The 27385-nt window shown below is 41.6% G+C and overlaps 1 protein-coding gene across 1 annotated transcript in view; it reads left to right on the top strand.

The window, feature by feature from the left end:
* Nucleotides 1-25563, top strand: part of LOC308594608 (uncharacterized protein) — a 182191-nt gene extending 156628 nt beyond the window's left edge. The window contains exon 2 of the transcript XR_014011500.1: nt 25531-25563. The gene's annotated coding sequence lies outside the window, so the exon portion shown is untranslated. The remainder of the gene's footprint in view (nt 1-25530) is intronic.
* The last annotated feature ends 1822 nt before the right edge of the window (nt 25564-27385 follow it).

Here is a 27385-nt window from a genome sequence, read left to right as displayed (position 1 = left end):
CACTAATCTTTTCTTTGTTCTAGGGTGATTCCCTGCTCTCACATTTCCAAATACACATTTGGAACAGGAATAGGAGGAAGTGACTGGATGTTTGAGGCTTTAGACTGGAGTGGTTGCAGGAGGGGAAAGTGTTAAACAAGTTTATGTACCTGTGGCAGCTGCTCAGCTCTTCCTCTCCTTTTTTTCCTCCCTAAGGAAAGCACCTGTCAGACTTTCAGTATATACACATGCAATGTAGTATATAGTTCCATCTGCAAATTGTAGCATATTTCCGTGTGTGTGTGTGTGTGTGTGTGTGTGTGTGTACACACACACACATATTCCCCATTCATCATTATCTGCACACACTGTTCGCCTAACATAATTATCCTAAACAGATATTTTTATAATAATTATCTTCTTAGGAATCTTTTTGCTACCATACATCTTATAAAACAATTTTCTAAAATTAAAACAGAAGTGACAGTCTTAATGGTCTAGTTCATAAATTGGTGAACTAAGTGTTTCTATTTAAATAAATTATCTAAGTACATATAATTTTAAATGCAATTATCCTCACAAGTCTGGATTGCTTTGGTTTCTCGGTATAGAGAAGTTCATCCTCTGACTTCAGTCCCAGTGACTTTTAGGAGGACTGCGTAACAGAAGGAAGGATTGCTTGGCAAACTGTAACCTTAGGCTCTGGTCAGGAATTAATCACTTTCTTTGGGCTGGGGGTGCTCTGGAGCTGGTGTGAGATTTTGAGCAGGAGTGCACGGCAGTCAAACGGCCTTGCTCAAATTCTTCCAAGAAGAATCAAATTTTCATCTTGGGAAAGGTTATGGAGGGACGATTTAAAATTTACAGCATGCTGTGCATCGAAGCAGAACTATATGAAAATAAAGTATCGTTGGTACTTAACACCTACAAAATTAGCAAAGATATATAGAACTCCTTCAAATGTATGTTGGAAGTAAAAAGGAAAAGAAGGCACGTTCTACCACGTGGTGGACGTGCAAGATAACCAAAACATTCTGGGAAACGATATACAATGAGTTGAAAAATATGTTTGAAATAATGTTTGTTAAAAAAACAGAAGCTTTTATACTAAGAATTTTAGATGCAGAGATACCAAAGGAGCAGAAATGATTATTTATGTATGCGATGACAGCAGCATGAATACTAGTCTCCCAGAGATGGAAAGAAGATAGAGTCCTAACCAGAGATGCATGGCTGATGAAGATGATGGACCATGTCGAAATGATGAAAATGACCGGGAAAATCAGAAACCAGGAAGATAGAAACTTTAAGAAGGCATGGATTTATTTATTTTTTATAATTTACTTAAGAGAACACTGTAAACAACTAAAAACTTTGGCAGGATTTGAGTAATGCTTGAAATGTACTAAAAACTAAGGTAAAAATGGACTACTGAAAGAAAAATAGAGAAATTATGTGATGCAGCATGAAAAGTTTGATAATGGAAACTATGGAGGTGTGGTGGGAAGTCTAAGGATTCAGGGACTCCGCTAACCCAGAAATATTACCTCAGGTTAAGAACTTTGCTTCAGGATGAGAACAGAAATCGTGCTCCGGCAGCGCAGCGGCAGCAGGAGGCCCTATTAGCTAAAGTGCTGCTTCAGGTTAAGAACAGTCTCAGGTTAAGAACGGACCTCCGGAAGGAATTAAGTACTTAACCCGAGGTACCACTGTACAATGAAATTAAAACTGAATATAAAAGTTGTTGTTTTTTTAAAGAAAAGAATCAAGGCTGCAACACCTCCTGATGGACTTTTCCTGTCTGTAAGGGAGCCACCTGTAGTCTGATACCCCTACCTGGCCCTTAATGTGAGTTCTTTGCTCCCTGGGGGACACGGTTGCCATTGGCAAATAATGAGTGCAGTATGAACCTTCGCAGCCTGCTACCCCATCCTGAGCTCAGGGTGACTGTAATTTGTCTCTAAAGTTCAAATTAACTAATGTTTCCATGGTATCCCCGTGAAGGCTCTATTCTATTAACAGCAAGAGCATTTAAGGAACGCAATCCAAGGGAAAACCAACTACTTATCTCAAGAGTACATTTTACCCCACATCCCTGGTTTCTTCTTCAGAAAACAATGCCCCAAGAGACTCTTCAGATGATGTGAGTGTGTGTATGTCTGTATAATCTTGTAGTTAAAGCTATAGCTATATTCCGTACGATACCATCTCAAGCACAGTTGTCTGAAGCAGTTAGAAGTCAGACATTGTTAAAAACATCATTCCTTGAAGTAGTTTTCCTCGGTGTTAATACATTTATAACTGCATCATTGTGACTCAGGGTTATATCTAAGGTCCACAGGGCAATATCAAATAATACAGGGAGCTTTTATGTGGGCACTTATCATTGTGTGTAATAAAACAATTTGATCCAAAGTGAGTGTGCCCCAAGCAAACTTTCTCGTGGCACTGACACATGAAATTGTATTTCTTCACATTAGTATTTATGGATATGGAAATATAACTATCCGTGAATGTTTTATTATGCTGTTAAGTTGAATTCTGCACTCATTTGGATGGGGATAAAATACCACAGAGGGCTTGTATACAAAGTTAAGAAGTAAGCTATTTCATGTAACCTCAACCAGAAGAAAATGAAAGAGGAATGATACCCTTTGTCACATCCCAATGGAGATTATGGTATTATTCAGATACTTACGAATGAAGTGATTCAACTTGCATGATAGAGGCACATTTAGATAGCACAGCATGTACCAAAATAATGTTTCAGCCTGTTGTTCCATGAGGCTTCCCTCATGGAACAACAGGCTGAAACATTTTTTGGTAAATGCTGTGGCCTATTTAAGGGGCCATTGAATGTATGGATCTCCACTTTTGTGTCTGTTTTACTCCCTGTTGGTTGTATGGTAGAGGGGAGGGATTTTGCTTTTCTGTTATATGTAGCAATGGGTGAGGAACACCCCATTCTAGATAAGGTATAGGACCCCTGGATGGTAAAGGCCAGTCAAAGGCGACTATGGGGTTGTGGTGCTTATCTCGCTTTCAGGCCAAGGGAGCTGGCATTTGTCCACAGACAGCTTTCTGGGTCATGTGGCCAGCAAGACTAAACCGCTTCTGGCGCAACAGAACACCGTGATGGAAACTAGAGCGCATGGAAATGCTGTTTACCTTCCCACCACAGTGGTACTATTTATCTACTTGCACCGGTGTGCTTTCGAAGTGCTAGGTTGGCAGGAGCTGGGACAGAACAACAGGAACTCACTCCATCGTGGGGATTCGAACCGGCGACCTTCCGAACGGCAAGCCCAAGAGGCTCAGTAGTTTAGAGCACAGCACCACCTGCATCCCTCTACACACCACTCTAAAGAGACTCTGAATGCAAAACCCAGATGGCCGATCCCCCACTCATTGAACGGGGAAAATCCTAGGTGTGTGTAGTGGATTCAGACAAATTTTGTACTTAAGCAGACCACTTTGGTCAGATTTCAGGCTTGTTTGAACTAAAAAGGGGTCTCTCTGGAGAGTCCAATACAGAAACAGGGCCCCATGAAGTGATTTTGGATTTAGAGTTTGAATTCCCTCTGCCCTCATATCAGATAGCATATCTGCAAGCAAGCAAGCAAGCAAACCAAACCAAACCAAACCAAACCAAACCAACTCACAAACCCCACCCTACCCTGCAAAAAACCTAAAACATTCCTTGCCAAGGTATAAGGAAAAGAACCAAGGGAGGGGGGACAGCTTTTTTATTTTTATTTTTTAGCAACAGCCGTAGCTTCCAATTACTGAAAATTATTTTACCAGGGCTGCCCCTATTTTCCTGCAATTTGGCTTTATATACACTGAAAGGGTTATTATAACTGCAAATCCATCCGATTCTAAGGAAAATACATACATAGCTCCCCCCCCAAGCCTCTGTTCCCTCAAGTGAATGGGAGAGGTACACAGCTTCATTTTTTCAAGTCAAGGTTTGGACCTGAAACAAATTGGGCATTTCAGAGGAAATTTTGTTCTTTTCTGAAATGCTGCATTAGCGTCCATACTAAATTTTGTGGTTTGTTCACACCCCAAGAAAAAGCATTAGCTTTGCAAAAGGGGATAACAAGACAGATGGTCAGGAGCAATCCCATCTCCCAGACATGCAAGGTAGCTCTCAGAATTGAAATGGTGCTTCTGATCATTATTTGGGATGTATAGTTTCATGAGCTAGGTGCAATTCTGATGTCCGCAGAGGCCTGCATTAATAGAGGTGGGTTAACTGAAGTGCTGGTGCCAGAGAAGGAGACCCCAGCAGGACTGAAAAGGAAGTGGCCAAGACCACAGATAGCCCAAGGTGAGAAGAAGATACCTAAACCTGGGATCACAGAGCAGAGGGGGAGAGAAGAACTGCCCTCATGTTTGGCCAGTGATAAGGGTTAGTCTCTCACTCTTCAGAATTAAATCCTACTGAATTTGATGAGGCTTATTCTCAGGTAAGCAAATAGGATTGCAGCCTTAAGCTGCTATGGAGTTACATACCGATTGTGTATGGAGAGTGTTTTCTGATGTTTCGTGCAGTTTTATTGCCATTGTTTTAGATTCTAGTTGAGTTATCTCCACCCCCATCGTTCTGCCTGGACAATGAGGTCCAGTGCCTTCTGGTGGTTCCCGCACTGTGAGAAGTAAGGTTACAGGAAACCAGGCAGAGGGCCTTGTTAGTAGTGGCACCCACCCTGTGGAATGCCCTCCCACCAGATGTCAAAGAGGAAAAAGCAACTACCAGACTTTTAGAAGATATCTGAAGGCAGCCCTGTTTGGGGAAGCTTTTAATGTCTAACAGACTATTGTAGTTTAATATTTTGTTGGAAGCTGCCCAGAGTGGCTGGGGAAACCCAGCCAGATAGGCGGGGTATAAATAATAATAATAATAATAATAATAATAATAATAATAATAATAAAGATAAATAGGTAGATATAGATATATAGATATAATGTCATGAAATTTTACTAAATATTGCAGAATTCTCAATATTGCAGAATTTTACTCAACACTGCAGAATTTCCAAAAGATAGACAAGAGGCAATTGTATTTCATCCAGCAGAGCTTGACTGCTACTGAAGGCAAATGAGCACAACGGTCACAAATCCAGAACATTCAGGACTGGCACTGTCCATAAAAAATCCAGTTGCAGCAGACTTAACTTAGACTTACAATAACTTATAATAAGTCTAAACCGTAACACTAAGCATACTGTGTACAGAACAGCACACCAGAAGGAAGAGATATAGAAAGAGAAAGTGAAACCCAGGCTCCTTCTGTCCTCTTATAATAGTCAGCATGACCTTAACAGAAGAGAAAACAGAACTAGTTTAATCCAGCTGTACTCAGCTTCTCTGAAGGAATAACCCAAACATCATGAACCTTCTGCTTGATCCTTTCACACAGAGAAGCTTCCAGAAAGCGTGTTCTCACTAAAGGAGAGCACGTGTTGCGGATGTGGCCAGGCAAAGCACCCCGTAGTTGCCAGGCAGGATAGATTGAAGGGGCCTGGCTTGGATTGGTGGTTGGTGTTGCTGGGGTAAATTTGATGTTGCCAATTTGGGGGTGGGAACAGAGGTTATTTAAACAAGGTTCACAGCGAGCTGCTTTCTCTTTCGCTGTGGGCACCGGATCACCTGCTCGCCCTCCCTTTTGGGCTTGTGCTTTGACCTTGCTATGCCTGTCATGGGGTCATCCGCCTTGGTGCGGGGGCCTGGTAGGAATTTTTCCATTTGGCTGATTAGTGTGCGCCATTTGGTTTTTGCCTACTGCGTAGCAAATCATCACAACTTGTAAGGTTGGCGGTTAGGCATTGGTTAAAATTGGTTGGTGGAGGGGTATGGATTGGCTGTGCCTGCCCCTCCAGTGCTGCTGCTGCTGCACGGGAATTCCGTTAAAGGAATTCAGGGGCTTACCATCCTTTCGTCCAAACCCCTGGAATCAGGTTTGGGCCGCGTAAGCCCCTGGGAGCATGCGGGGAGAAGCTGAGGGTCTGTGCCGCAGCTCCAGTTATTCCTGATCTTGTTCCTCCACACTGGCTTTCGCTGGAATCCGGGAGTCAGTGCTGTCCCCAAGGTGGGGGGGGGGGCGACGACAGATAGTCATAACCAATGCCTAAGCAACCACTCATAATTTGTATGTTTAATAAAGTTGTGGCCAAAATTATGCCAAAAACCTTAAACAAAAAATTATGAGTGATGTGTGAGTTATTGGGGTAGGGGTGTTTTGGGGGACCTCAGCACGCAACTCTCTTGAATTAATTAGAATAGGATCAATACTTTCTGTACTAAGAAATGCAAACTGACATACATATATATATAGAGAGAGAGAGAGAGAGAGAATGAGACAGAGACAAAGAGAGAAAGGGACTGTAAGACATCAAAGGAACAACAATTGCCATTGAAGTTTGTGTGAGAGAGATTAGTAATAAGTAAACAAATCATCCACAAATGATTTTCCTAATGTGATTCAGCAAGGCCATAACAGTCAAGTTCTGAACTAGGATGTTCAAGTCCACAACTCAGTCTCTTAGCCACAATACTACAATGCTAAAAAGCCTCAAGAGTGCATTAACTAGTGAAATCAAGAGTCAGAGCGCCGAGGTTTCTAAGGCTTCAATATTCAGGGCAATTCAGTGACTATTCACATTGCTTTGGCGGCCTCATTGTATGCAGTCGCTGTATCATCCTATTAGATTTTCCATAACAAAAGGCATGTCTAAATGAGGAGCAGCCACTGTATGACCATTATGCCACTTACATTTTTTTTCATGGTCAGGAGGCACAATGAAGACAGGGAACCTGGCAGCACACACATTTCAACATGTGAATCAACGAAACCAGCCGGCTGTGCCGCTCAGGGGCTCAGTGATAGGAGGGACGCTAACATTCTCTAACATGAAAACGCTACTCAAATGTAATGCAAATGACATTTGCTCTTTTATAAAGCAATCTTGGGATGTAAGAGAAAATTGCCGGTCTGAGCTACCTACGAACCATCAAAAGCGTATTTCCTCTTCACTTAATATCAAAGGGGGAAACTTAACAGCGCAGCGGCATTTCATTGGGAGCTTTTCAAACCAGTCGGCACTGCCCTGAGCTCTTGAGGAAAATATGTTTGGATGAATAATTCCCATTCGAGGAATTCTTAATGCTCTTCAAATGGTTTGCTCTCCGCAGACAATGTAAATAGCAAATAATCCCCCTCCTACTCTGCTTAAGGAAATAATAGCACCGCCAGCAAGAGGCACATTCTGGAACTGAGTAGCATGCCCAGGAAAGACCCAAGAATGCTAAATACAAATAATATCAAGGTCCCAGATTTGGGAGGCTCAGAAGCTCACAATACTCCAGCCATATCCCTCTAATTCCCCACCCCTGCTTGTATTCTTACCTCTTTTGATATGCCAACAGGGGTTGTATGACTATATGAGAAGATAAAGGTAAAAGGTAAAGCGCCCTTGGACAGTTAAGTCCAGTCAAAGGCGACTATGGGGTTGCGGCACTCATCTCGCTTTCAGGCCGAGGGAGCCAGCATTTGTCCACAGACAGCTTTCCAGATCATGTGGCCAGCAGGACTAAACTGCTTCTGGCACAATGGGACACCGTGATGAGTGCCAGAGTGCACGGAAATGCCATTTACCTTCCTACCATATCAGGACCTATTGATCTACTTGTGCTGGTAGGCTGGGACAGAGGAGTGAGAGCTCATCCCATCACACACTTTCAAACTGACAACCCAAGAGGCTCAGTGATTTAGACCACAGGCGCCACCCGCGCCCTTTACTATATGAGAAACTGTAAGTGACTTACATGGGATGTGGGTGGTGCTGTGGGTTAAACCACAGAGCCTAGGACTTGCCGATCGGAAGGTTGGCAGTTCGAATCCCCACAATGGGGTGAGCTCCCGTTGCTCGGTCCCTGCAAGTAGAGAAATAGGTACCGCTCCTACGGGAAGGTAAACAGCATTTCTGTGCGCTGCTCTGGTTCGCCAGAAGTGACTTAGTCATGCTGGTCACATGACCAGGAAGCTGTACGCCAGCTCCCTCAGCCAATAAAGCGAAATGAGCTTTAATGGTCAGGGGTCCCTTTACCTTTACCTTTAAGTGACTTACATATATGATTGCTTAAGAAGGGAAGACTTAATCTTCACCATGGACAATTATTCCAACTGGGGAAGTATCCAGGTTCCAAGTTATTCAGGGCTTTCTACAGTAACACCCTGAATTGGGCCTGGTAACATATAGGCAATCAGCACAGATCCCTCAAAATATGTGTAGTACAATTCTAAATGAAAGCATCCACCAAATCTCTTGTGGCATCATTCCACTGTTAGCTGCAGTTTCTGGACTGTCTTCAAGTGTAGCCCTTTGTACAGCACATTTATAGTAGCTGTGGCAGGAGCTAAAATCTGTCTGCGGGTGTTTACATTGTGAAATGTGCTGTAGCACTACATCCTGCAACTTCTCCACCATACCTATCCACTGGAAATTTTGCAGAAATAATTCCCTTTAATCACTGCACCAGCATGGCATCACAGCATTATTACTTTACTAACCCCCTTCAGTTTGGATAAACTCTCCCAATTTACAAGAAACATCTATAACTAATTTTACTATGAATACCCATGGCAAGCACTAGTAAACATATGAAAAGCAATCACATGTAGACAATAGGCAATAAATAGTAATAATAGATAAATGGGCATGGATGGCATGATCCTAACTGCACAAAGAGTGCTTGTGGCAAACACTTGTGTGTATGTGAAAAACAGACAGATAAAGACAATAAATTAATGTTAACAACAACAACCATAAATGAAAAAAAAATCTCTTGGCACACACACTAAGGAATAATAATAGCTATAAAAGGCTGAATGAAACATAAAATACAATCACTCCAGTCTACACTTCGTCACAGAAGCAAAATCCTCAGACTTGAACTGTAAAGGGAAAGGGGAATATATTGTACTGTAATAAATAGAACACGCACACTTGAAACAACAACAAATACAATCAAAATGGAATGAAAGAACTGAAGAAGCAATTGGAAAACAGTGGGAAGGGAGGCATGCCTCCAAAGTAAAAATATTTCTAAAATTACCAATCTGTTTTCTTACTCCAGCACCCTCTCAGCATTCTTTCCCCAGAGCACAGATAAAAATCATTTCCTCCCATTAGAAGTTGGGTTTGTCCACTACAAATTAATTATCCTTCTTCTCTTCCAATCCTGGTGTCTTCCTTAAGCTTAGATACGTGTTTTACAAATCTGCTGCCTTCTCCAAAGCACTGGGATTGGAAAGGGCTGGTAAAGCCATTCCCTCCAATCACAAGGGAGAGGTGTCAATCACAAAAGAGCCCCCCCAACTGTGATTCTGGTGTTTCCCCTAATATGGAAACATAAGTCTCAATTTTACAAAGCTGCCTCCATTCCCCTGGCATTTTTCCTTATATGGTAAGTTTATACTTCCCACAGATACTTGTCTGCAGCATTCTTTTGATGTCCAAGTTACCAAAGTGCTTCAGATGATTCTCACTTAGACTCAGGGTATCTTGTACAGATCTTGCTTCACCCTGAAAAAGCCAATAATCTTTCTGAGGCACCCCGCTTTGACTTGAGATTTGAGATTCCTCTGAAACTGCAGCACAGCCCTATCTCAGACCTACTTTGCTCTGTGTTGGGAATAAGCCCTCCAGGAACATGAAAGACTGGAGGGAATTATTCTGTTGTGTGGCGGGAACATATTTCCTCTGTATCCCGGATCTATTCTGCAGAGAAACAGGTTCTTGCAGGTGTGGTTAGAGCTGGCTCAGAAACTAGTATGTTTTACCAAAATACACAATATGTATAACTTTTAGGAACTGTGGTTTTTGTAGCGGATTGCCTCTGTAAGGTACCTTAGAGGAAGTAATGGAGGTGAGCCCAGAGTTCTTCCAGAAAAAGAGGCTTTATTGAGAAAGTAATAAACGTAAAAGACAAATTGCAAAGTAAATTACTGAAGGCTTGTCCCAGAAGGGAGGCAGGGGGTTTTAAGGAGATGAGGCAAGTCAAGAATAGCTTCACGATGAGGCATCCAGAGGAAAAGGCAGGAGGAACATAATGAGCGAGGAAGCTGACAAGAGAGAGAGAGAGGGAGGAATAGAGATGGCATAAAATATGGACATATTTTACGGTAACTCTGCTTCCTTATGATCTATTCAAAAACATGTCAAAGGAAAAGGGAAATAATATCCACAATGTCACTGTAAAACTGAAGAGGGCAAAAGAAGGAGTTCCTCAGCCACAGCGAGGCTGTAGGGCGATGGGGTGCAAAGATGAGCAACCACAGTGGGAATTCCAAGAAACTGTCCAACAGTTTGCCTGACAGGAAGACGGGGGTCTTGGGATCATTGCTAGTAAGTGTTATGAGATCTCTGAGTTCAGAGGTCCAGAGCAGGGAAGTCCAAAAACCAGGTGGGCAGAAAATGTATAGAACAAAAAATGAATGTTGGAAATGTAAGGAAAAGGAAGGTACTTTCTACCATATGTGGTGGACATGTAAAGAGGTAAAAGCTTTCTGGGAAATGATATATAATGAGCTAAAGAAAATCAGAAGCTTTTTTATTGGGGATAGTGGGTAGAGGGGTAGAGAGATACTGAGAGAGGATAAAAAAATGTTCTTATATTCAACAAATGTGGCAAGAATTTTGTTTACCCAAAAAAAGGAAACAACAGGTGTTACCAACAAAAGAAGAGTGGCAGATGAAGCTGTTGGACTTTGCAGAATTGGTGAAACTGACAGGAAGAATCCGGAACCAGAGAGATCAAGCATTCCAAAAGGACTGGAACAAATTTATATTATATTTGAAAGACAACTATGAGCAATTAACATCATTAGCAGGGTTATCTGAAGATTTGTAAGATGAAATTGCTACTTATCCAAGTTGAGTGATACAATATTTTAGGTAATGATATAACAAGGATAGGAAACGAAGTCAAATGTAAAGATGCAAAGCTTAATTTTGTAAACCATCAGATGGGAGGGAGGGAAGCCAGTAGGCCAGGTTGAGCCAAAGAGATAAAATAAGAGGATATGATGTTATGTAATGTGATTATATGTAGAACCAATAAAAAAATATTTTTAAAAAATTAAAAAAACCAGGTGGCCAGAGTGTCTGTCATCAGGACAGCTCTAGGATTGCTCTGCTCTGACTCTAGGAGTCTCAGACCAGCTACACCTAAGAAAGGGGAAATGTTCTTGGTCTGGGAGGGAGTGTTAAGATATAGTGCAGGCATCCCTAACCTGCAGCCCTCCAGATGTTTTGGCCTACAACTCCCATGATTCCTAGCTAACAGGACCAGTGGTCGGGGATGATGGGAATTGTAGTCCAAAGCATCTGGAGGGCCGAAGGTTGGGGATGCCTGATATAGTGCCATCAGTGTGCATGATACTTTAGAGAGTAACAGCTCAGTGCCCCTGAAGAGAATTTAGATAGAGGGGAGAGGCAGCTGCAGGCTAAATATTATCTTCAGGAGGGAAACACACAATTTAAAACTTGACCTTGCATTATAACTCTGCACAATTTTTGGAAGTGTTTGCGACTTTGTTGATGTAAGTGGAATTGGCAAGGTAGAGTGTTTTGTGTGAGTTCCTGTATCCCACATTATGCTGCTCACATAGACAGCTCATGTGAACAGAGTTCTTTAAAGAAAAATGCAAGTCAGTTAGCAGTGTTGGTGTATTCTCCGAACTGACTCATAGGAATATTGTATCGGATTCAATTCATGATGAGCAAGTGAAAATGGATGATGGAAATTGAAGGGCATGAGTAAAAGTCACAGAAACTTCAACAGTTCCTTCAACGATGGTTTTCTACATGCAGACTGCAAAAAATCCACTGCTTAAATAAAACTAGCACCCATGTGAGCATGCTGCACCATAAGTATTGCAGATACGGTATTTAGTGGAGACACAGTGACAGCAAAGCATAGGTCCAAGGCATAGAGCCTCATGCTGTGGTTTTCATGTTATGTCAGAATTCCCAACCATTTTAGGTCTGTGGACACATTTAGAATTTTGAGACAATGTCACCAGTGAACATCTGCCATGAAGCATGGCTAATCACAAAATGACTCTATGGGCCCAGATGTGAACTCTGGATTTGATAGTGGGTTCTGAGTATCTCCAGGCAAAAACAAATCAAAAATCAGAATCTATAGACCTTCATTTTGGCATGACAATGACATAATACATCTATGGGTTTTTATGGTACAGTGTATGGCTTTACAGTGTCCCCTTATAAGACTCTTAAGTGCCTATGAGTATTAGTGTCTCTGTTCCATATTTGAGCTACAGTGGTACCTCGGGTTAAGTACTTAATTTGTTCCGGAGGTCTGTTCTTAACCTGAAACTGTTCTTAACCTGAAGCACTACTTTAGTTAATGGGGCCTCCTGCTGCCGCCGCGCCACCAGAGCCCAATTTCTGTTCTTATCCTGAAGCAAAGTTCTTAACCTGAAGCACTATTTCTGGGTTAGCGGAGTGTGTAACTTGAAGCGTATGTAACCTGAAGTGTATGTAACCCGAGGTACCACTGTACTTAGCTTGAAGTTGTTTGTTGCCTTCTGCTAGTAGGTTGTGTGCATTTTAAGGATGTTTCATAATGTTTTAACTATTATGTATATGTAGTAATTGTTGTAATTCTACCCTGGAACCACTTAATGAAGTGCAGAATAGAAAGGCTGTATTTTCTAAACAAGTAAATATTCCCGTACGTGGTAGTGTCATGCTTATGGTACAGGCCATGGATGAGCTGTCTGAAGGAAACTGGAGTGATTCAGTGCATGTGTGATGAATACCCATAAATATCTATCCCTCAGATCTAGATTTTTGAGCTATGCTGAGTCACAAAGCATTGGGTTTATGATTTTATGGTTTTCCAGTCCTTAGGACTCTACCCTCTCCAGGCCTTCCCTTTTGCTGACCTCACTCCATGCTCTCCTCAAGTGCTTTTGCCTGGCTGGAATGTGTCTTTTGCACAAGCAACTGGCTCCTTTAGGATGCAAAGCATTCCCTATCCCTGCTGTAGCCCATGAACATGGAGTTGTGAGTTTGATGGTAGGTTTGAGGTGTCTCCATATACAGATCATGAGAAACCATGCAGGTTCATATGTTGTTGTTGTTGTTGTTTAGTTGTTTAGTCGTGTCTGACTCTTCGTGACCCCATGGACCAGAGCATGCCAGGCACTTCTGTCTTCCACTGCCTCCCACAGTTTGGTCAAACTCATGCTGGTAGCTTTGAGAACACTGTCCAACCATCTTGTCCTCTGTCGTCCCTTTCTCCTTGTGCCCTCCATCTTTCCCAACATCAGGGTCTTTTCCAGGGAGTCTTCTCTTCTCATGAGGTGGCGAAAGTATTGGAGCCTCAGCTTCATGATCTGTCCTTCCAGTGAGCACTCAGGGCTGATTTCCTTAAGAATGGATATGTTTGATCCATGAAGGGGCAGGTTCATATAGATCTAAATTTTTTTCCCTCCCTGTTCCCAGAGATTGATGATGTTTAGACCCACTTTTTAAAAGTTGGCTAAGACAAGGCCACTTAAATTCAGTGCCTCGATGAATAAAAAGTTCTGCTCCTTTTCATGTATTTTTAATGCAAGGTGCTGAGTGTTTATCTGTACCCATTAGGAGCAAAAAGCACCCTGACCTAAATGGCTGAAACCATAGCCCAGTATTTACTCCCTCTGAATGAAATGCCTGCAAAGCAAACACTGCTTATGTTTCCAATTTACCCAGCATGAGATCAATCCGCGAATATAGAAAGGATCTGTTCTATCATTTTGTTTTTCCACATCTTGTGTACACCATTATGCCCATTCTAACTGGGTAGTGCAAGGCAATTGGTATGTATATAATGTTGTTCGTGTAAAAGACTGCTACAGATATAGAACTTAATAACGGCTGCAAATAAATTGGCAGCATGGTTTATCTAGAACTAGAAATTTGTGAAAACCAATATATACTAAGATTTATAAATGGATAATGTACCATATTTTTTGCTCCATAAGACGCACCAGAACACAAGACGCACCTAGTTTTTGGAGGAGGAAAACAAGAAAAAAAATATTCTGAATCTCAGAAGCCAGAACAGCAAGAGGGATCGCTGCACAGTGAAAGCAGTAACCCCTCTTGCTGTTCTGGCTTCTGTGATAGCTGCACAGCCTGCATTCACTCCATAAGGTGCACACACATTTCCCCTTACTTTTTAGGAGGGAAAAAATGAGTCTTATAGAGCAAAAAATATGGTAATTTGTTAGTTGCTAGGGCTGTGCAGGTGCAATATCCAACCCAGGGAATATACAAGCCTTACATTTCTCACTCTGTGTATACACCATTTGGGCTTTGGGCTTCAGGCAAACAAAATTTCTGACACTACTTCCAAGGTAATGATGAAACACTGTTTTTCTGTGCCCTCATTCATATTGTACATACAAGTTGGATACAATAACATTTGGGGCAACATATCAATGCAGGGGCGGGGAGCAGGGAGAGAAAAACACAATGACAAGGGTCAGGGAACTGCCATCAGAGCCAGAGGGAGAGGGAGGAGTCCAGAGGGATTCCGGAGAGCGTCCCGGGAGGGAGAGAAGCAGCCCATCTTATGGGGAAGGAAATCAGCGTAGCACCAGTGGAGAAGGGGGGCAGATGGGGGAATCAGCGAGGTGGCTCCATGACTCTTCGCCGGAGACCAGTGGGGAGAGCACTGGCCCTCCTCTGCCCACACCCTCCTTGCGCAGAAGGCTTCCGCACAGGGAGAGTAGGTGGCGACTAGGCGTCAAAGAACTTTTATGCTGGAAGAAGTTCAAGAAACGCCTACTGATGGATTCTGCCAGCAATTGAGACAGCCACGGGTGAATGGCTGTCCAGACAGTGAGAGTTCACCCAGGTAACCCAGCCAGTGGTGGTGCCGATTTACGCACGAGCAACCCCTAGAACCATTACAGCAAGTTATTTTGCATTAATTCCCCCCCTTGTGATAAACTGCAAATAGGCATACAAAATCAACCCCACTTTCACCTCGCCATTACATTTTAGAAACTACAATTAATCCAAAATGCGGCAGCTGGACTTGTGACTGGGAGTGGCCGGCAAGATCATACAGCACCAGCCCTAAAGGATCTTCACTGGCTCTCAGCACATTTCCGAGCACTATTCAAAGTGTTGGTGCGGACCTTTAAAGTCCTAAATGGCCTTGGCCCAGTATACCCGAAGGAGCATCTCCACCCCCATCGTTCAGCCCAGACACTGAGATCCAGCTCCAAGGGCCTTCTGGTGGTTCCCTCACTGCGAGAAGTAAAGTTACAGGGAACCAGGTTGAAGGCCTTCTCAGCAGTGGCACCCTCCCTGTGCAACACCCTCCCATCAGATGTCAGGAAGATAAAGAATTATGCAACTTTTAGAAGACACCTGAAGGCTGCCCTGTTCAGTGGAGTTCTTAATATCTGACATTTTATTGTTATTTTTATATTTTGCTGGAAGCCGCCCAGAATGGCTGGGTAAACCCAGCCAGATGGGCAGGGTATAAACAATAACATTATTTTTATTATTTTTATTACTGAGTCCTGCAAAATTTTGTTTATTTTGAATGATTCTCATCTGCAGTCATTAACTTGTACGCTTTTACGAAGACCAGGAATGCAACAATCAAAATAAGCAAATGCTCGTAATATTGACGAAAACAGTTTCATATAGTCTTATTCTAACTATTTTTTTTTAATATGCAAACCAGCATTGACAAGAGCTTTGGCAATGAGCAGAAAGCTATTCTCGATCAGGTACTAGGGCAACAGTGGTGTTCAACTGAAGGACCTGCATTGCATTAATAACTTAGTTCCCATAATTGCTTAGGCCAATCAAAGGTCAGCATCCAGAGAAAATAATAGAGTCATGTGCAAGCAGGAAGAGGAAGAGTAGTATATGCCTTGACATTAAAGATAGCAGAGCTGGCTGACTACAAAACCAGGAAGAATGACAAAGAACTACTGAACCCAAAGCATTGTGCAACTATGTACATAATGCAGATACATAATGCAAATACATTTTCACTGCACTCTACTCATTAACCCTGAAGGTCAGGGTTAAATGAAATAAAATAAAACCCATGAATACTGAAATGCAGGAGAAATATTCTAGCCTGGCATTGTCTCTGTTATGCAGCATCCTTTTTATCATGGAAGATAAAAGTGATACAGCCTGGGAATTAATTCAATTCAATATTTCATTGCGGTCCAAAGACCCACAAAACAATTTCAAAACTAGATACAGTTAAAACGACCAGACAGGCAGATGGAAGAAACCAAGGCAGTCATTTTGTTTTATCTAGGGCATAATGATCTTTGTTTCTTATTACCTCCGAAAGAAACTTTGCCACGGCCAGTGTGATATCATTTGACCTGTCTTCCAAAAGATACAGTGGTGCCTCGCAAGACGAAATTAATTCGTTCCGCGAGTTTTGTCGTCTTGCGATTTTTTTCATCTTGCGAAGCACGGTGTCGGGAAAGTTTTGGAAAAGCTTCAAAAATCACCAAAGTCTTTAAAAACCTCAAAAAGGCTTCCACACCATGTTCTATGAGTTGCTCCTCGAAGTCAAGTCGCAACTGTATTAACGGTGTTAAGAAAAAGGAAATAAACTTGCAAGACGTTTCCGTCTTGTGAAGCAAGCCCATAGGGAAAATCGTCTTGCGAAGCAGCTCAAAAAACAAAAAACCCTTTTGTCTAGCGAGTTTTTTGTCTTACGAGGCATTCGTCTTGCGAGGTACCACTGTATCAAGATATGGAAGGCTTTGGGTTTTCCCGGCAAATTTGCCAGTAAGGGTTTGATCAGTTGATCCCTTGCTTGCTCATATTGCCCACAATGCAGTTATACTTCATACAATTGACATCCTGGGAACATAAGCAAAGCCTATTCTGATAGGGGATGCCTCTCAGTCTGTCATTTAGAGCTTCCGAAGGAAATACATTTAGTCTGGCTTTGATAAATAAATGCCGATAGGGATGAGGATATCTGAAAGTCGTACCCGTATTGGATTCCAGCTGCGACCGGGCTACAAATTACATAGGATCAAGATTGCAGGTCGCTATGTGCAATGTCCCAAAGCCTTTGCCTCAGGGATTCAAGGGCAGTGTCATAACCCAGATGATATAAGAGGGATGATGGCAGTCCAATCAAGGTGGCTTTTCTGGCCATAGTTTTGAGCCATGGGCTGACAAACTTCTTGTTCATTGAAGGTACAAATAATCCCTTCCCCAGGCCAAATACTGAGATATTGAGCCAGTATCTCAAGGCAGCCCACCATGCTTTGGGGGAGAGTGGGCATTCACCTGTTTCCAGAAATAGAATTGAATTTGGGTAAAATTTATCTCATCAAATATTGCAAAATTAATGAATGCTAAAATGTTGCGGTTATATAAAGTAAGGGATTACAGCTGTTAAAGATTAAGTAAAAGTAAAGAAAAGGAAAAAATCAGATAAAATTAAGGGGAAGGATTTGCTAAAATAATTTTGGGAATTGGAATGCAGAAAGGGGAGGTATGGGGAAGTCGATGAAGTAAGTTTAAGGGAAAAAAGGAGTGGAAATTATACGTGTTTGTTTGTTATTGTATGTATATTTTTGTATTGTGTGTATTGTATGTCTTTTTAAAATTTGTGAAAACTTAATAAATATTTTTTTTAAAAAATAGAATTGAATTTGGGACACAGTTTGGGACCTGGAATAGGGACCGAAGAAACTTTGCCTGGAACCTGTCTAACTTAGGAAATGAACTGCTGTACCAGACGTTTGAAGCATAGAGAAGTTGGGAAACAGATTTTGTATTTTAAAACCCTTATGGCTGATGGAACATAATGGCCTCCCCTTGTAAAAAAGAATCGGAGTATAGCAAGTTTGCTTAACTCCGCCTTTTGATAGGCAGTCTGCCTGTGGCAGTTCCAGGACTTTGAGTAATGAAATAAGGAGCTGAGAAACACATGAAAGAGCATCAAAGGGTTAAGATGCTCTGTTGCTTCCAAAGCAACTTTGGAGCTCTAGAGTTATCATGGAAAATGTCAGAACAGGAGCTCACAGGGCTTGCATATGAATACGCCTCCAGGATCTTATTCATGAAACATTTCACAAAACCCATACAAACCACATATAACATTGTCCATGTGCATTCTTCTAGAAGAACCATGGCAAAGCATTCAATAGACCCTTATGAATCCCCACAGTTGGCTAGCAGATCTTGTATCTGTTAAGCTTATCCAGCAATGTGCAGAGGACTCCAAGATGCCTAAAAAACTCATTATGCCCTACTTTGAGTTGCATTGGAAATAAAAGGAGGAATATAAATGCAATAAATAATTGCTTCAAGGGGAAACTAATAAATACCTGTGTTTGAGATCGTAGCCCTATGAGCTTCCCATCAGCATCTTCAAATATCTCAAGGGCTGTCACATGGAAGAGGGAAGAAGCTTGTATTCTCCTGCTCTGGAGGGTTGGATTTGAACCAATGGCTTCAAGTTACAAGAAAGGAGATTCCGTCTAAGTATACCGACAAATTTCCTGACAGGAAGAGCTGTTTGACAGTGGAACAGTCTCCCTCAGGAGGTTGTGGACTCTCCTTCCTTGGAGGTTTTGAAGCAGAGGTCAGATGGCCCTCTGTCATGGATGCTTTAGCTGAGATTCCTGCATTGCAGTAAAAGGTAAAGGTAAATGGACCCCTGACCATTAGGTCCAGTTGTGGCCGACTGGGGTTGTGGCGCTCATCTCACTTTACTGGCCGAGGGAGCCGGCGTACAGCTTCCGGGTCATGTGGCCAGCATGACTAAGGCACTTCTGGTGAATCAGAGCAGCGCACGGAAATGCAGTTTACCTTCCCACTGGAGTGGTACCTATTTATCTACTTGCACTTTGACGTGCTTTCAAACTGCTAGGTTGGCAGGAGCGGGGACCGAGCAAGGGGAGCTCACCCCGTCACGGGGATTTGAACCGCCGACCTTCTGATTGGCAAGTCCTAGGCTCTGTGGTTTAACCCACAGCGCCACCCGCCACCCTGCATTGCAGTAGGTTGGACTAAATGAGCCTTGGGGTCCCTCCCAACTCTACGATTCTATTATCTGGATAGCCACAGTGATCAGAATGCTGGACTGGATGTGTCGTTGGTCTGATCCAGAAGAGCTCATGTTCTTAAGTTGATGCATGTCTTTATTGCCAAGTATGTTTTGCTTATAAAGCACCTTAGGGTAACAGCAAAAATAAAAAAGGTCAGAACTTTTTTTTAAAGGTTACCACAGTGAATACCACAGCTTAATGCTCGTGAATGTTGATGCTATGCATCCTAGTCCAAACTGTCATTAAGGATTACAGAGGGCTATAGATCACCTTTATCCTGAGGGTGTGAACTAGGACAGAGGCAATCAGTTCAGAGAGGTTTGGCAAGGGGCAAAATGTTGGAGTGGAAATTACTCTCTTGCTCTGGGGAAGGGACCACTCTTGAAACCAGAGATTATAAGATTTAGGTCAAGATTGATGGCTAAATCTTACAACCCAAGTCATCTTCAAATGTGTGCCCAAGTGATTGGAAAAGCTAGTGTAAACTAAGACACAGTTCCAAAGCAATTTTTTAAAAACAAGGCATTCATTAAACTTTTGGCATCATATGAACCGAAGGTCTGATGTTAATAGCAAATACCTCAGCGATCTCTTTCCTGGACTGTCTTCAAACTATTCCTATTGACCAAGTATTATCAGAGAGAGATAAATTGTGCATTTTTATTATCTGTTAATTACTTCTCTTAGCTTGGTCTAACAGAAGGTGACATGACTTGACCTTTGAGGTATGCCACAGGGCTTATCAACACTGGCAGGCATTTACACAAAGGCCAGTTGAGGTGCACAAACCGGTTTAGTGAGGTTGTATTGTATTTCTGAATGGGGGTATTATTCACAGGAGAAACGTCAATATCTATTTCATTTGGCCAGCCTCAAGTTATTTCTTGAGAAATCTGCCAGATTCAGTACACCCCCCTCCCCAGTGACTGTTTTCTGAATTGTTTAGTTTAACCCAGAGCTTGAATATTATCTGTGGTAGTGATGGTTTTGGTTTTTTGCTTACGTTCTCACTGCATCATAGATTTTGTAAACATGAGCATGCATTTTGCAATAAGAAAGCCGTGCATGCAAATCCCATTGTACCTATGCATTTTCTGGTCCATTTTCTGGAATAGTTGTGAACTGAAGTTCAAAACAGGTCATCTTAGCTTTGGCAAGGATGACTGCAAAAAGGATCATAAAGCACTTTTGCTGATGTAAAGTGCTACACAAATATGATCTAAGACCTGCCTGCCTGCTACACCTCTCTTGATACCAATGACTTACTTTCTCTCACTTGTAGAGTGGCTGCTTCCCCTCTCGTGGTTCAGATGTTGTGATATAACAGAGAGGGAAGCCTAAAGCTATGCAGCCGATCCCTTAAAGAGGACTTCAGGGACCTTAGAACTCTAATTTTTAGGCCAATTAACAACTTCTGTTTAACTAGAGGACACTAGCATAGACTGCACATACTGTTCTTTCAAATTTCACTTTTGTATTACGTTAGGTAAGACTTTGGAGAGACTTTGGAGAGACTTGTGAGAGAAAATTTTTACAAAAGGTGAAAGCTGAAGCATATTTGGAGTATAAATATCAGGAATCATAAGGGAAGTCAGAATTAGGTTGCTGAGACTACCTAATACAAAATTCAAGTGAAAATTTGGGAGTTTCTCTTCAGGTGAAAGATGAGGTGAATTTTGAGGAACAACAAAATGTTTCAATAAAGCTCGTGAAATTTCTCAGAAAGCTTCTGCACCCCCTAATTTAGCAAGTGATCACAGTCAGAGAAGAAAGGCAGACTGGTGAAACTTGCTTCCTACGGTGTATGATTAAGACATAATTATGAAGCAATCTCATATTTCCAAGCTAGAGTACCTCATTGATCATCTCACATTATGCTTTTACACCATAAACAGCCAAACATCCTTCATGGATCTTGCACATAAAGGATATATTTCAATATCAAGCTATATTAATTAACCCAAGTTTCCCAGCAATTTCTCTTATCCACTTATATCCCAATCTCATTTATATTATCTGCACTTGTTCTCACTTCAGTGACACTCTATATCAACTTATAATTGAAATATGAATACAAAATTGGTTTTGAAAAGTGGAGAATGGTTTTTTTTAAAGAAATAGACCATGCCTTAAACTAAATGTTCCAAATCAAGTGAGTTTTCTGTCAAAATCTGTTGCAAGCAGCATATTTTTATCCAGTTATGCATCTTCCAATCCACATGACTTTAAACCCAGTGCCCAGGTTACCCATAAAGGAAAAAAGTCAAATAAGTGTCAGCCAGAACTCACTTCTGGCACCTCTCAGGTGGGCACCATTGCCATTATTGTCATCACCATTGCTGTGGGTGGTGCTGTGATCTAAACCACTGAGCCTCTTGGGCTTGCCGATCAGAAGGTCAGCGGTTTGAATCCCCATGACGGGGTGAGCTCCCATTGCTCTGTCCCAGCTTCTGCCAACCTAGCAGTTCAAAAGCATACCAGTGCAAGTAGATAAATAGGTACTGCTGTGGCGGGAAGGTAAACAGCATTTCCGTGTGCTCTGGTTTCCATCACAGTGTTCCATTCCGCCAGAATCCGTTTAGTCATGCTGGCCACATGATCCAGAAAGCTGTCTGTGGACAAACGCTGGCTCCCTCGGCCTGAAAGCAAGATGAGCGCCGTGACCCCCTCGTCGCCTTTGACTGGACTGAACTGTCCAGGGGTCCTTTAACTTTACCTTTTATAAGAGAGCAAAGGAAGCATTCATGGTGAGTTTCGGCACCTCTTTTTCTAGAAAAATAGCAGCGAATGGACCTGTTGAAATTAATGGACCCAACTTAGTCATGTTCCTTAATTCCAATGGCTCTGCTCTGAGTAAAATTGCTTGAATAGCATCCCATATATTGTGTTAAGATGATGGTGTTTTAGAGGGCAAATAACACCCACTATTCCAGCTTTTCTTTTCAAAAGCCAGGGATATTTTTGTTTTCAGACTCACTCAGCTTGTGAACTGCAGCATGTACCCTCTAGCTGTTTCTACTAGGAAAATTAAACCTCTCAAAATATCTGCCTTTCATATCAGTAGAAAACAAACCTCTCAGCTAAAGTACACTGTTCCTATCAGTAGACTCCCACCTCAAGCCAGTTCTTCCAGAATGATCTCATTGATTGCTGTGGAGTAAAGCTATCGGATTTAGCTTGAGAGTATTTCATTTCCTTGACCTCAAACTTTCCTTGCATATATCGACTGTCTAAAGTTGTTACATGAGAACACTATCATGATCAGTTTTATTTCTGAGAACTGGTACCTCTCAGACCTAAGGCTTCACATTTTTTCCCAGTTGAACTTTGCCTTCTTATGAAGGGAGGGGCACCAGCTCTCATTTCAATTGATGTTGAGGGTATCAGAGCACTAGTGGAGATTCCCTAGATCTCAGGCTTTGACATGAAGTTTCAAGGGCTGCCTTCTCCTCAAGAGAATTATTCATGGCTCGGAGAATAATTCCCAAGGGAATTGTTCGTGGCTGGGAAAAATCTGGCAGAGAAAATGTTTTCTATTTGGACAGAAAGTAATTCTACACACGGCGCACACTTAGCTTAGTGAACTCCTTATCACTAGGGCCTTTTCCCATTGCCATTTATTGTAGTAAAGTTGCTGATTTTTCAGATATTTTGGCACACGGCTTCATCAATATGCAGCTGGTATTTGGGAATGACATACTCCAAAAGCTGTGTTTTCGTCTACTGCAATCCCCAAGCTTGTGTGAAAGATCTGGAATAGGTCGTCACTATTTTCATTTGTATACAAGCATCATCCCAGTTTGTGTGTGGAGTGGATGGGAGTTGATGGGCATGGTTTGTCAGACATTGTTTCTCATCACTTCCCTCTGAAAACCACTCTCTACACTCCCCAGCCCCCCACTGCTGATGGGCGGGTTCTCACATGCTGGGCGGGGATTGGGTGCTCAGAGTGCTCTTCACCCTCTGTGCTCACCCAGCCCTCACTGCCAGAGCCAGGCAGGGCACGACAGGGATCTTTGTGTGGGGTGTCTTGTTTGCTTCCCCCAGAGTTTGCAGCCAGGGCAATGACACCCCCCTGCCTACCTCACCACCTGCTACACCACTGTTGTTAGCAGAAACCATGCTTCTATCCACTGATATTTCTAATTTACATTTCAAATATTCATTTAAACAACCTTAAATCAATGACTTCCCTTCTTCTCTTTCCATAGTTCATTTTGCATACCATACATTCCCGCGTATTTTACATGAACTTATGAAACCATTCAGTAATCCATTGTTACATCATTAAACTTACTTACACTGTTGAATTTATCTTAATGCTACCAGCATTTTTAAATGAACACAATTTTCACCCATGTATTCAGTAAACATTTTCTTTAAATGTACATTCTTCTTGTTCTCTTATGGATTCCGAATGGGGTTAATAAAGTTGTCACCTTTATACCCCAATTCTAGCCTCACATTTTCACCCTGGGCATGGGGACAGACCCTCATTATATCAACACAGGGTTGTGACAAATATATTTCAACTCCAGAATAGTCCAATAAGGCACTGATCTCAACTGTACAGACATTTTCAGAGCTTTCAGCATTACAGCACATCCATCTCGTAAAATGTAGTTATAAATAAATTTCACACACAGGAAGCGAAGGCTCCCTGTACAATATTGACACGTGAAAGAATTCTATAATACAATGGAACGTTATTTTATATAGAACTTCAATACAGCAGCGGTGCCGTGGAACGCTACCAAATTTGTCCCACTGTTACATTAACAGCTGAAAAGCAAGATCTCAAAATTAGATGAAAAACAAAGAAAACTTCAGACAAAATGTTAGAAGAGCTAGTGCTGATTCAAACTGTACTTTTTGAACTCAGGTTCAAAAAAGCATAGGTTTAAACAGCAAGTTACATGCTTGGTGCCTTCAAATGTGAGTGGCAAGCATACATTTAAATGGCCAGATTCTCCTCTCGTGAAAGACAGAAGCAAGACAACATCAGAATTTGCTTCTAAGCTTATGGTTGTTATCAACTTACATCAGGTATTGTGTTCAATGGGGCTTCCTTCCAGGTCAAGATGCTAAAGGACAGTGATGATGAATCTAGGGCCCTCCAGATGGTGGTACCTGTTACTTTGAAAGATTAATTGGGATAGAGGTATGGGACTCTTAAATTGCATGAGAAAGAACTAGGAATCACTTTCCCTCTTTTCAGTGGCTTCAAGACTATTTCTTTATCAGCTAAGCCTGTGCTGATTAATCCGAAAATAACTTCCACTGATAGGACTAGGATTCCTCTGAAAATGTAATTTATCTCATTAGCAGTCTCTTAATTCTCCTCAAATTTCTATTTTAGGCAAATCAGGCTGGGAGATTTGGCCGGGCTGAAACACTTCACTTGGCTTGTACATTGAGGAGTCGTATATCCTTCATGAAGCATATTACCTGATTGTTTTCCTATCTCTCCCCCAATCCCTTTCTTCAAGAGACTCTAAGGTGGTGAATAAGATGCATAACAAATTATTGATTTCATAAGATACTAAAATATATAACGAAACTACACCATTAAGAATAATTTGAAGAAGCAGCTAGAATAATGCTGGAGGCTAAAGCACCGAGCAAATAAATATGCCTGGGAAAATAAAAGTATATTAACCAGTTACCAAAAATGTTGCAATGCAATGGTTGGTGCCAAACACCTCTTTTGGGGAATGCACTGCTTCAATATTCTTTTTTTTTATATATATAACATATTTATTAAAGTTTCACGAATTATATACACAAACACAATAATACAAACAAACACAAACAAAAAAGAAACAAGTGTAATTTCAAACCCTTATTTTCTTATAACTTACTTCTCCGACCTCCTCATACCTCCCCTTTCTGTATTCCAATTTCAGATTTTAATTCAGCAAATCCTCACCCTTAATTTTATCTAATTTTTAACCTTTCTTTTCTTTTAACTTAATCCTTACAGCTGTAATCCACTTAATTTCTAAAACCGCATCAATCTAACATTCATTAATTTTACAATGTTTCTTAAGATAGTTCTTCAATATTCCTTACATTAAGGAAAATCAAAACAAAAGCTAGTAGGTTTCAGAAACTGTGATGTATTGGGGTTCATTTAGAACTTTAAGGAGAATTATTTTTATTTTTATTTATTAAATTTGTATACTGCCCTTCACCAAAAGATTTCAGGATGGATAACAGAATAAAAATACAGAATAAAACCACAAAGTACATAATAAAAAACAAGAGCATAACAAACCGATGATCTCCCTCGCACAAATGGACATAGCCTGTTTACCAGCCAAAGGCCTGGGAGAAAACGAATATTTTTACCTGTGCCTAAAGATATAGAATGAAGATACCAGACAAACTTCCCTAGGGAGTTTCAGTTACAGATAGGTAGCCGTGTTGGTCTGCCATAGTCAAAATAAAAAAAATCCTTCCAGTAGCACCTTAAAGACCAACTAAGTTAGTTCTTGGTATGAGCTTTCGTGTGCATGCACACTTCTTCTGTGTATCTGGTAGCTGAAGAAGTGTGCATGCACACGAAAGCTCATACCAAGAACTAACTTAGTTGGTCTTTAAGGTGCTACTGGAAGGATTTTTTTATTTTCCCTAGGGAGAGCATTCCACAAATGGGGAGCCACTGCAGAAAAGGCCCTTTCTCATGTTGCCACCCTCTGGACCTCTCCTGGAGGAGGCACATGAAGAAGGGCCTCAGAAGATGATCTCAGTGTCTGGGTAGGTTCATATAGAAAGAGGCAGTCCTTGAGGTATGGTGGTCCTGGACCATTTAAGGCTTTATAGGTCAAAACCACACTTTGAATTGGGCCCGGAAACTAATTCGCAGTCAGTGCAGTCAGACCAGGATTGGCATTCTATGTTCAAACTGGCCTGCCCTGGTGAGCAACCTGGCTGCTGAATTCTGCATCAGCTGAAGTTTGTGAAACATCTTCAGCGGCAGGCCTACATATAATGTGTTGCAGAGGTTACAAGAGTCAACACCAGTGGAGACTGGTCCACTGAGCTTATTGGGACACAGCCCTCCCATTGCAAATATAATACTTTTTAAAAAAATTCTCCTCAAAATCCAAAGCTGCAATACTCTTTCCTATCACACACACACATTTTATAATTCCACGAACTTGCTGAGGCATTTCTGTCAATTGTTGGACAGCCAGCTCTCTGCAGCACTCAACCAATCCTGATCTCAAAGTTGAGCTATGCTATGGCAAAGAGGTCTCTCCCATTGAGCAGCTGGAAAGTCACCCCTGGTAGGAAAACTCCATCTGTTGTTACTAATTGGACATCTTCATGATTTTGTCTATGTGGAAATTCCATCTCACATATGAAATTATATCGATGGAGGAAAGTTAGGGATGGATCTACTCTTTCACCATATAAAGAAGCTCAGGAGGCACGTAAATGCCTGGATCTTAAGAAATATGTAAAATCCACCTTGTATTTTTTATTTTTTATTTTTACTAATCATTAGATTTTTGTTAGCCCACCTACAGCATTCTTATGTTTCCCATGATGGCCCCAATAGAACCCCACACCTCCAGGAACAATATCATTTAAGAACATGAGATCTTTGATCACATTCAGTGACTTGTGACTCATGACATTTCTAAGGTATTTTTTGAATATCTCTCTAAGGTCCTGTAAAGATCAGAACACTGGATGCAATGTGGCTCAGGAGAACACAAAGCCCTTTTATCCTGAAGACTTTGATTTCTGCTATGTTAAATGTCATGCAAGAAAATCACTTTTGGGGAATTAAATGTATGTTATGGAAACAGTATATGGACAGGAGGAAATGTAGCGGTTCATTGGGGAGAGGTAATATTTTGTTTATGTTCTCCTCCCTGACTGCAGTCTGATATAGTAGTCCATGAATCAGAACAGAATTCTTACAATGAAGCATGGAAGAATCAGTTCTAGGTTTGGGGTAGGGACTTAGAAAAAACCTACTTGGGTCCCTCTTTACTGTTGAAAGAACAGGACTAACAAACCAACAGAACTGAAGTTTCGCATATCCATCCTTAGCCTTATGTTCTCAACTCCTTCTGCCCACTTCCTTTATTCAGTCTGAACTCAAGGACCACAGGTATCATGAGTGATCTCTCGCCTTTCTCCAAGTGTTAAATGGAGTCTTTGTGAGAATCTGTCTCCTCTGACCTTTGTGAGTGTAGTGGTTGGGAGTTACTCGTGCGTAATCCTGCTCCGTTTGAGCATCGGATT

Source organism: Podarcis bocagei (assembly GCF_964188305.1).
Source record: "Podarcis bocagei genome assembly, chromosome: 9".
Taxonomy (NCBI): domain Eukaryota; kingdom Metazoa; phylum Chordata; class Lepidosauria; order Squamata; family Lacertidae; genus Podarcis; species Podarcis bocagei.
The sequence above is the reverse complement of the archived record's forward strand: the minus strand, read 5'-3'. Positions and strand labels throughout refer to the sequence as shown.